The 11118-nt window shown below is 40.7% G+C and overlaps 1 pseudogene; it reads left to right on the top strand.

The window, feature by feature from the left end:
• The first annotated feature begins 5700 nt into the window (after positions 1 to 5700).
• The window catches only part of LOC149194843 (uncharacterized), a 52430-nt pseudogene continuing 47012 nt past the window's right edge, over positions 5701 to 11118 (top strand).

The raw sequence follows: 11118 nt of genomic DNA, 5'->3' as shown, positions 1-11118 counted from the left end.
CTCCAGAACATCTCTCACATGGATCGACTTGTACTTTGAGTGAAGATCGAATGAGATTGAAGACCCCGGATCTAGTTTCATCCATCCGGGCTGCAATATATATTTAGGAAAATAAAGACATCAAATGTACATCATTGCTGCACAGATAATCATCCAATCTAAGGGATGATGGCTCTACCAGAATCATCAGTCTGCACACAGACGATTGTCTGTCTTATGTACATGAAAATGAATTTATAAAGCTGAGCATGGGAATGCCTGCCTCAACTAGATCATGAAAATATTATGAAGATAATGTATTTTATTGTATCTTATTACAGGTAACCTTCTAGCTCGAAAAAACTTTGGATCCTCATGATAAAGCATTTCACCCGACATCAAAAGATTAACGACCTCATGCTTTAGGGGGAATCTATTATAGACAATTTTTGGCACTGCGACCCCAATCATATATGTCCATAAACCAAGGGCTCCTAAGTCCCTAAAAGTGTTGTTTCACACCCTAAAGGAACAAGGTCAGCTGATTACATCATCTCCCAGAAGTTCTCCACAGAAAACTGCTCAGAACTGATCAAATCTAGACCATACAGACTGCCAAGTGCAGAAGGTACGATGCATCCCACCTGCCCAGAGTAAAAGGTGCGATGCATATTGGATAGCTCTTCTGCAGGGTGCGATGAGCGAGAGTGGACAAATGGCAGAGACAGTTTGCAAGGTGGTTCGACATGGAATCTTCCAGAAACTTCTCCTATGACACTTGCCTCTCTGAATTCGCCCAAGGATGAGTAAGAGATCATCAATCTCCAAGTGGAATCAAGAACTATCAAAGAGAGGACACTAATCAAATCTCAGAAGCTGACTCACCTCCCTACAATCATCTATATATGGATCCCTCATCCCAGAGATCTAGAGGTTGGAATTTTGTATCTTGTAAGGAAGTGTTGCTGGTTTCTTGGTGTAACATCATAGTGTTGGGCGATCTAAGTTTTTCATGAGGTGAAGAAGGGCTTTCTTGCTGAGAGGATGACGCTGGGTCAGAACAATTGGTTGTAATCCTCTTTTCTATTCTTGATATTAATAAAGCTATTCAAGTTTTCCTCCACATTCTGTATGATTGATGATATATGAATTTGTGTGGTCAATATATATCTGGTCCTATATTTTTTGTGATAGTAGATCTCTGTTCTTGGATAGTGTTATGCTGCTTTGATTCCATAGGTGCTCTTTGAAGCTGGGTAGACGAGGAAGCAAGTGGCAAAGATCTATCAAAAGGGAGAGGAATCAAGCAAGGAACCAAGCGCAAGACAGAGGTTGGTCTCCTTTGTTCCCCTCTTATCTACTTCTCATAAAGGAAAACGAAAGTAGTTTTGGTTTGTTTGTTTCTAAGATAGCTACCAGTCTTAGTGGGACTAGCAGCTCTGCATAGACACTAGATTTCCCGATAACACTTCCAGGGTCTAGATATTTCAGACAGATTACCTGCCCCAACATCAGGTCGGACAGTTGTCCTATGACATTGATGTTTGGGGCATCTCTTTTGCACCTGCCTGGATGCTTGAAGCACTTCTCTTTGATCATCTTATTGTATATAGGCACATCCTTTATAGCTTGGAGAAGTGGTATCTTTACACATAATTGTTTCAATTCTCCCAAAAGTTCAGTTTCTTCTGGGGTGGGTTGTGTTGTCCTAGATAATCTCTCAGGAAAGGGTGGAATTGCTTTCGGTTCACTTTCCTCTTTATCTTCCTTATCCTTCTTGGGGGAGGTTGGCTATCTAGGAGAACCTTCCCAGATCGTAGGTTAATCTCCTAAATCTCCACAGCATAGGTTGGGCATGAAAGTTCCCCACTATATACTTTCTGAGCCTGTCTGTTGTTCGGGTTTAGGTTTGGTTGAGCAGGCTGTTGGTCGCTCTAATTGTTTTCACAATTCGAGCTCCACATAGATTGTCAACCCGAGGAGGTCTTTTTATTTCAAATATAATAACGCACTGGATATGCTCAATTTCAAAAGCGGAATCGATGTTGTAGTAAAAGAAAGATACACACCTGTTAAATTCATCAATCTACTAATTCACACTCTACTTAATCAAAGCTGAAGTCAATTAAATTATAGCAGAAACGATTTCTCTGTTACAGCAAAGGAAAATCAATTTACAAAGAAAGAAATCATTCAATCATATCAGGAACAGGACCCTATTCCTTGGTGAGGAACTTCAGCACCTGCTGCCTGGCACTTAATCACACTGTAAGAAAAGTAACTTCAAGAGATCAAGACCCTATTCCCAGGAACAGGAACCTTCAACACTTGTCCTCTTGTTTCTAATCACACTGCAGGCAAAGGAAAGCAATCAATGGGAGCAAGGCCCTATTCCTTTATACAGGAATCTTCAGCACATGCTCTCAACATCATTCATTCGTGCATTCGATACGTGTAGCGCTAAGAAACAGAGTATTGCAAAACTGTGTAACTAGTGTTTCAACAACAGAATTAAAGGAAGTGCAAACACATAAAGAAATAAACAAACTACAGGAACCAAAAGGGTGAATCTTGTGAGGAAGGCGGGCCCTTTCCTTCTCACAAGATTCCCCAGGAGAAAGAATTAAATTGAAACGCTCAAAAGAAGATTTTATTCATTTGTCAAAGTAACTGATACATTACAGAAGGAGACTAGCTCCAGTTCTCACACAATACTCTCCTGTAACTTACAATTCAACCCCCCTCTAATGATGATGTCTCCTCTTTTTAAAGAGGAGACATCTTTTACAATTTACATGAGAGCGAATCTTCATCATCTCGATTCTGTTTTCTTTTCCAAAACAGGACTATTCTGTTCTTTCAAAAAGAGATGCTGTTACAACCGAGACAACAAAAGTGCTATCTTCAGGATAATCCAGGTAACCGTATCTTCGTGCTGCTGCTACTATTCCACAAAAAGTTCTTCCAGAATCGCAAATTACGCATAACGGGATTTGCGTGCTTGACGGCTGTTTCAGCAACTGAGTCAGCTGTTTCAGCAACGGAGTCAGCTGTTTCAGCAACGGAGTTAGCTGTTTCAGCAACGGAGTCAGCTGTCTCAGCAACGGCCGCTCGTTCCCAACAAGGCATATAAATTATCTGCGATCTTTGACTTGTGTTAGCAACAATGCACTTCAATTAATGATAAAATATAAGAGTATTGCGGAATTAAATGTAAGACAGATTAAACATATAATAAAGAAGAGGTTTCTATATAACTTGGGATAAAGTGGATGAAAAAGACAATGAAGTTCATGGTTTAAGAGTAGAGTGGTGTCAAAATATATAGCAAAAATGATACATAGTGGAGTCCTAACATCCCCCCCAGCTAAAAATGTTGCATGTCCTCAGGCAACCCCTAGTCTGAATCCGAGTCTGAGTACTGGGACTGAGCATGCAAATTACTCAAGCAGTAGCTGGAGAAGGTGGCATCTGTAGGAGCTCGGAATCCGCTGTTGGTCTGCAAATGTTGCGATGCCAAGGCTTCCTCTCTGTCAGTCAACTGGTAATGACATTGATATTTGTCTGAAGGCAGCCATAAAATTGGAAAACGGAAATGATACCCGATCCAGTTTACTCCACAATGTTGAATGCAATCAATGTACTTAGGGACCCTGGATAATGCAGCTTGAAGATTGAGAGGGTTAAAAGGATGATAATCCTGTCTTTCCTTACATGACTGCTGCCAAAAGATATCATTGGCCTTCAATGCAGCAGTACCCTTCATTCTAATGTGCTGTTGACACTTAAAAAGTATTGAAGCCTGTAATTGCTGCATGTACTCGTTCATTCCTGGCTTCTGCAAGAATTCATAATATTGTGCTATAAACGTGGCTGGGCCTACAGGCTCTGGTTTAATCCACAGGAGTTTATTCTCCTCATTATGACTGCTTGCAGTGAACGCAGTCTGCCAAGTGAGCTGGTTAGACAAAAACGAAGCAAATGCTCTGATTTGTATATCTCCTGCAATTGGAATAAGATTAACTCTCCTATCTTCAGGAATGGCCTCATTATGAAGGTAGAGTTCGCACAGCAGATGCTGGTCACTTTCAGGGGCCTCCTTAAAGGTCTCAACAAATTTCTCTGAAGTCATTAATTCATATGGTCTGCCATTTGCTATTGCTTTTAATTGGAAATAAACTAATCGTTCAGAAAAAAAGAGAGAGTAGTTTACAGAGGGTTTGCGCGTAACCATCAATTTCCGCACTAATGAAAACATCAAGGCTATCTTTGCCTTAGACTCTCTGGCTTCCTTTTTATACTCCCTGTGCTCTTGCATTATTTGGTCCCAGCTATCCCAGTTGGCATATACATGGTTCTGCCATTGTAACTTATGCTGTCGTAATATTATATCTTGTTCTTCAGCATATTGCTTCTTCCATTTGTTCATCTGTTCCAATTGATTCCATGGCAGAGTCTGTGTCTTGGCATCAGAAGTAGTGGGTTGGGACATTGTTTCCTCTGTCTGGATGGCTGCATCAGAAGTAATGGGTTGGGACGTTGTTTCCTCTGTCTGAATGGCTGCATCAGAAGTAATGTGTTGGGGCATTGTTTCCTCTGTCTGGATGGCTGCATCAACCTGCAAAGGATGGGATATCTGTGGTTTGATTTCTTCTTCTTGCTTTATAGAGGGTCCTACTGGTTCTTGTGGAGCAGTAGGGCATTCCTCTTTTATTCCACCTGTCGTAGATGTTTCAGGGAGCTGAATTTTAACTACTTTGTAGCCTGCATCCTGGTAAATGCTGCCACACTCCTTGCACATATATTCCATACATGGCTCCTTATTTTGCATTGAGGCTACGTGTGCTAATGTATGGAGATTCAGTTCTCTTTCAAAAGCCTCTCGAGCCATGGTTAGTTCAGTTTTGTAAGCTTCTAATTCAGACTTCAGGAACTCATTTTCCTCCAGTAGAGATGTCATAGTATGTGAACCTTGTGTGCTGATTGGCTCTGTTGGACTATTTTGTTGACGCACAGTCGTAGCTGGTTCTTGTACCACAGTGGGTGGTTCTTGTGTTTCATCCACTGGGCGAGAAATGGGTTCTTGTGCTCCAGTGGCTGGTTCTTGTGTTTCAGTCACTGGTGATTTCCCACTATCGTCCTGCTTGGTGTATTCTTGTGCCTCAGTGACTGGTTCTTGTGTTTCAGTCACTGGGCAAGTGACTGGTTCTTGTGGAGCAGTCACTTCTTGGCCCATAAACAATGTCATATTATCCCGGGACACTGGTTCTTGTGTGGCAGTGCCTTCGGACGAGACGGGTTGGGAAGTTTGGGATGGGGATAAAGGTTTTAGTAGAATAGTGGCAGGGTCAGGGAAAATGGAGGTGGATTTTGTCTCAACAGTCGTTTTCCTTTTTCTTTTTGATAGGAAGGAAGCAAAATTACTGCCTTTCCTTTTCTTTGAAAGGGAGGGTTTCTTTCTGGGGACAGGGTTTTCCGGAGGGGTAAGAATTTGAGATGTGGACCTTGTCCGTGGTCTGGAGCCTGCGACTGTTGAGGTTTTCTTCTTTTTCTTAATGGGTGAGGAAGGGGGTGTTAGAGAGTCGTCACTAGGGACCGAAATAGTGGAGGCAGTTGGCTCTGCTAAATGAGGCGAGCTCGGGGTTGGGTCAACTGGGGAATGCGGAATTTCTTCCTGTTGTTCTTCATGAGGAATTTCTGGAATGTCATGAGGACTTTCAGATGGTTGGGCTGTTTGGTCCTGCTGAGGAATTTCCGGAATGTCCTGAGAATTTTCGGGTGGTTGGGGAATTTCAGGTGCTTGTTGAGGAATTTCGGGCGGCTGGGGAATCTCAGGTGGGGCGTGCAGAGGGGGATTTTGCTGAGAAAAACCCCTTTGTATCAGCAACTGGCATAAACGGTGATGGGTAAGGGATGACATTGGAGATTTAGCTCGTTTACAATAATAAGACATGTTTTTAATACAACCAAGCAGATAATAGGGGATATTAATCAGTCGTCCATTCCTCAAGTGATTCATCAAAACAAAATCATGATTGTACACTACCTGATAACGCCCCTCACATGTTAAGTAGTGTTTGATGAACTCTGCCACTGATGGCCATGGTTGAGGAAGTGAATGCAGACTAACCCCGCGGCCTCTGGGTTCCACTTGCTCATCCGGGTGCAGAAATTCTTGCTGCGCGTTAAGAACGACCTGCTTCCTGCTAAACCAGTGAGTACCCTCAGCTGGCAACCCTGATACCTGAACTATGTCATCCTCTGTCACTGAAATGCGAACCCCTTGGACCACTGAAAAATTGTCTTCAAGGTTTTGTGCAAATTCTAAAACTTGTTCCTGGTTAAATTCCCCCAACCTTTCAAAATATACTGTCCATCCCGCTTGTTGGAAGATCTGATAGACTTCAAAAAACAATTGAAGAAGACTTATGGAGCCGGGCTCATGTCTAACGGCCGACCCTCCCATGGCTGTAGCTTTGAGTTTTCCGCAGAGGCACCGACACAGTAAACACAGACCCTGATCGCACTAGTTGTTGCAACAGAGGCTGCATAGTCTAAATGATGGCAGAAATAGATATGACAATGGGCAGCAGCTTGGTTCATGCGAAATGATTGTTCTATTTTTGGAATTCCCCCCCCCCCCCTACGTATGGTGTAATAATGATTGGACGTGTAAAGATATGCAATCATTATAAATGAAATCCTCTCTTTAATATGATTTAACCGAATTACATTAAAACCTTATACCTTACATTTTACCTTTGATTTAATAATTCGAAGTGTCGGTTGCTTCAAAATAGCTTTAATGTACATGGAAGAATCTGTAGATTTTTTTAGAACGGGAGTGTAATTGAATCTGGTACGTGCTGAATAATTTTCACCAAAAGGATCTGAAGTATAATCGTGGAGAACCAGAAAGCTCATATAACATCAAAGAGGGATACTGTTTTGATGATAACAAGTTGCTGAAACTGGTGTTTGAGCAACTGGAAAATGAACGATACGTTGCTGAAACAGGTGTTTCAGCAACGGGAGAAATCAATAATACGTTGCTGAAACAGGTGTTTCAGCAACGGGGAAAATTAATGATACGTTGCTGAAACAGGTGTTTCAGCAACGGGAAAAATCAGAGAAATGGGATGAATGACTTAGGTCTGTGAATGGAGAAAATATTTGATAAGGGATCATTTCAGCAGTAAGGGGTGGGAAATACTGACTGAAGGAGGATATTTCAGGGATGGTGGGAGTGGGAATAATAGAAATAATGTGGGTATGGAGGGATATTGCTTTAGGAAAAAGGGTAAAATGATGGGAAGAAGCTTCTTGATTTAAAGCTTCAGATCTTCTCATGATGAATCTGTCCTCCTTATTGCTTTTTCCAGAATCTGCAAAATTCAATTGTAATATGCCAATCCTTGACAGGGATTATTAGTGCTAAATCTAATCTAATACTAAAAATATAGTGCAGAAAATTAAGTGTTGTGAGGAGCAGAAGACTCCCCTAGAAAAAGATAATGAATATCAGTCATGCAAGCAGTCTTGAAATCCTCTTTAGAAACAGGGCGCTTATATAGACGGAGCCTATGGCCATTGACTAGTAGAGGTGTTTTAGCATCATCAATTGTTACAAGTCTTACCGTTCCATTTGGAAAGACATCATCTACTTCATATGGTCCAAGCCAACGTGTACGTAGCTTTCCCTGAAAATTTTCAAACCGAGAGTCATACAACAAGGCCCAATTACCTTTTTGGAACTGCTTGTGTTTGATAATTTTGTCATGACACTTCATCCTTTGTTGCTGTATCATGTTTGTTTGATGAATGGCATCTAATCTGTTTTCATCCAACTCCAAAAGCTGCTGCAATCTAGCTGTCTGCACATCATTCAAATCAAGATTAACAGCTAAAGCAGTCCTTAAAGTTTTAATTTCAAATTCCACAGGAAAAACAACATTTTTACCATAAACCAATTCATAGGGATAAAAACCTGTAGTGTTTCTCCAAGTAGTCCTGTAAGCCCATAATGCCTCAGGGAGCCTTTGGGACCAATCCTTTCGGTTGTCCTTCACTGTTTTAGTTAGAATGGCCTCTAAAACTTTGTTTGTGCTTTCCACCTGTCCATTGGCCTGGGGGTGGTATGGTGTAGTCATTCTATGTTGAATATGATATTTGTGAAGGGTAGATTTAAAACCATGAGAATTGAATGGAGGTCCTCCATCAGTAACTAGCTCTCTAGGAATTCCAAATCTAGTGAAAATCTCTTCAAATAAGAAGGCTAGAACAGCCTCTTCATTGGCTCTAATAAGTGCTTTGGCCTCCACCCACTTAGTCATATAGTCTGTGCAGACTAATATATAGGTTCTTTGATTGGATGGAGGGTTAATGGGTCCTATGAAGTCCAAGGCCCATCTTTCAAATGGTTCGGAAACTACCTGGGGGTTTAATGGCTTTTGGTCTCTATGATTGGGTTGACCCATTCTCTGGCAGCTGTCACAAGCCCTTACATACTTCTTTGCATCCTTGAATAATGAGGGCCAATAGTAACCCATCCTCAGAATTTTATGTGCTGTTCTTTTATCAGCAAAATGGCCTCCACAAGGACCATCATGACAAGCTTTCAATATGTCGTACACTTCATCTTCTCTAATGCATCTTCGGATCTCCTGATCAAGCCCAGTATAGAAGAGACACCCGCTTATCCAGCTGTACCTGGCACTTTGTTGAACAATTCTTCTCTTTTCTCTATATGACAGGTGTGCTAGTAGTTTTCCTGCAACTAAATAATTAGCAATATCTGCATACCATGGAGAGTGAGCAGAAACTGCAAACAAATATTCGTCAGGAAAACTATCATCTACTGGAATATCATTGTCAGTTTTTAACCGTGAAAGAAAATCAGCCACCACATTTTCTTTACTAGGCCGATCTACAATTGTAATATCAAATTCCTGCAATAATAATAGCCATCTGGTAACTCTAGCATTTGTGACAGATTTGTTCATTAAGTATTTAATAGCTGAATGATCAGTGTGCACAAAAGTAGGATAACCAGTGATATAGTGTCGGAATTTATTAATGGCATAGATTACTGCAAGGAACTCTTTCTCGGTAACTGTATAGTTAAGCTCAACAGGGGTCATATTCTTACTGATAAAGTATATAGCATAAGGAAGATGATTTTCCTCTTGTCCCAAAACCGCTCCAATAGCAATGTATGAAGAATCAGAAGATATGTGAAACGGAAGATTCCAGTCAGGCCCCCTCAAAATAGGAGCAGTAGACAACTGATGCTTCAGCTCTTCAAAAGCTTTCTGACAAGAATTAGTCCACTTGAATTCAGCATTTTTCATAAGCAATACAAATAATGGAGAAGCTATTTTAGAGAAATCTTTAATGAATCTCCTGTAATAACCAGCATGTCCCAGAAAACTTCTCACATCAGTTTGAGTTTTAGGAACAGAAAGATTCTGAATGACCAATATTTTAGATGGATCTACCTGAATACCTTGAGATGAAATAAAATGTCCAAGCACTATTCCCTCACTCATCATCATATGGCATTTTTCGGTACTTAAGGAGAGGTGAGCTTGTATACATCTTTTAAGTACTTTCTCAAGGTTTTGTAATGCCTCTTCGAAAGACACACCATAAGGGGTGAAATCATCCATAAATATTTCCATACAATCATTCAGCATATTGGAAAAAATTCCTATAACAGCTCTTTGAAACGTTGCTGGTGCATTACACAACCCAAATGGAAGAACTCTATAGGCAAAAGTTCCCCAGGGGCTGGTGAAAGTGGTCTTGTCTTGGTCTTGGGGTGCAATTCTTATCTGATTATACCCACTGAATCCATCTAGAAAAGAAAAGAATTTCTTCCCTGCAAGGCTGTCCAACACCTGATCAATGAAAGGTAAGGGAAAGTGATCCTTTTGAGTAGCTTTGTTTAAAGCTCTATAGTCGACGCATACCCTCCATTTCCCGTTTTTCTTAGGAACAATTACTAACGGGGAAACCCATTCACTGTCAGATATGGGGTATATAAATCCTGCGTTAAGCAATTTTTGAAGTTCTTCTTTAACAATTTCTCGTAAATTAGGATTCATTCGTCTTTGGGGTTGACAAACAGGTCGGCATCCCTCTTTAATGTAAATTCGGTGAGTACATAATTCAGAAGAAATACCTTTCATGTCCGTGTAATCCCAGGCAAATGCCTCCTTATATTCGTGCAATAACTTCATTAGTTGCTGTGTTTCAGCATCTGTTAGATCAGGATTTATGTTTAATGTCTTGCCGGGTTCAATTTCAACTGTTATGCTTTTAGATGAGATCGTGGTTAAAGTTTGGGATGAATCTTCAGGTTCAATCTTTTCTTGTGCATCAGTTTCAAAAATTGCAGTTAATTGATTGTGTGTTTCAGCAATGACAGAAGAAGGTTCACAAATAAAATTATTGATTATCTCATCCTCTGTATTGTCTTTAAGAGTTAAAGCTTGTCCTATAGTTAGAATAGGCTGAACAGCATTATCATCATAATCCATCCATATAGAATCTTCATTATTGACTACTGGCGTAGCGTGAGGATAAAGAGTTAATTGTTTTGTTTCATAACCATTAGAAATTGTCATTGAACCAGATCTGCAACTAATAAATGCATCAGCTGTGGCCAACCATGGCCTTCCTAGAATTAAGGGATGTCCCCCCAGCTTTGTTTTAGTCTGCAATACAACAAAATCAGCTGGATATTTCCAGGATTCGACTGAAATGAGTAGGTCTTCAACAATTCCTTCTGGTTTAATTGTGGAACGGTCAGCTAACTCTAAGATGGTGGGTGTATCTCTGATTGTGTTATTCAGCTGTAACAATTGTGAAGTTTCCAGAGTCATTATATTAATTGTTGCACCTAAGTCTACCAGAACTCGAGGAATCATTGTTTTACCAATCTGAACTGTGACAGTAGGATGGCCAGGATCACCATATTTTACAGGAGGGGTTTTTCCGGTCATTAATGCAGACAAGTCTCCCATCACATGCACTGTAAGGGGATCCTTGGTTTTCCTACCAGGTTTCTTAACACAAATATCCCTTAATGTTCTGGCATAAATTGGTACATCTCTTAATGCTTGTAAAAGTGGAATT

This window comes from Pinus tabuliformis, chromosome 2_2 (genome assembly GCF_031772625.1).
Source record: "Pinus tabuliformis cultivar Carrire ecotype Pingquan chromosome 2_2, CPIR1, whole genome shotgun sequence".
Lineage (NCBI taxonomy): Eukaryota > Viridiplantae > Streptophyta > Pinopsida > Pinales > Pinaceae > Pinus > Pinus tabuliformis.
The sequence above is the reverse complement of the archived record's forward strand: the minus strand, read 5'-3'. Positions and strand labels throughout refer to the sequence as shown.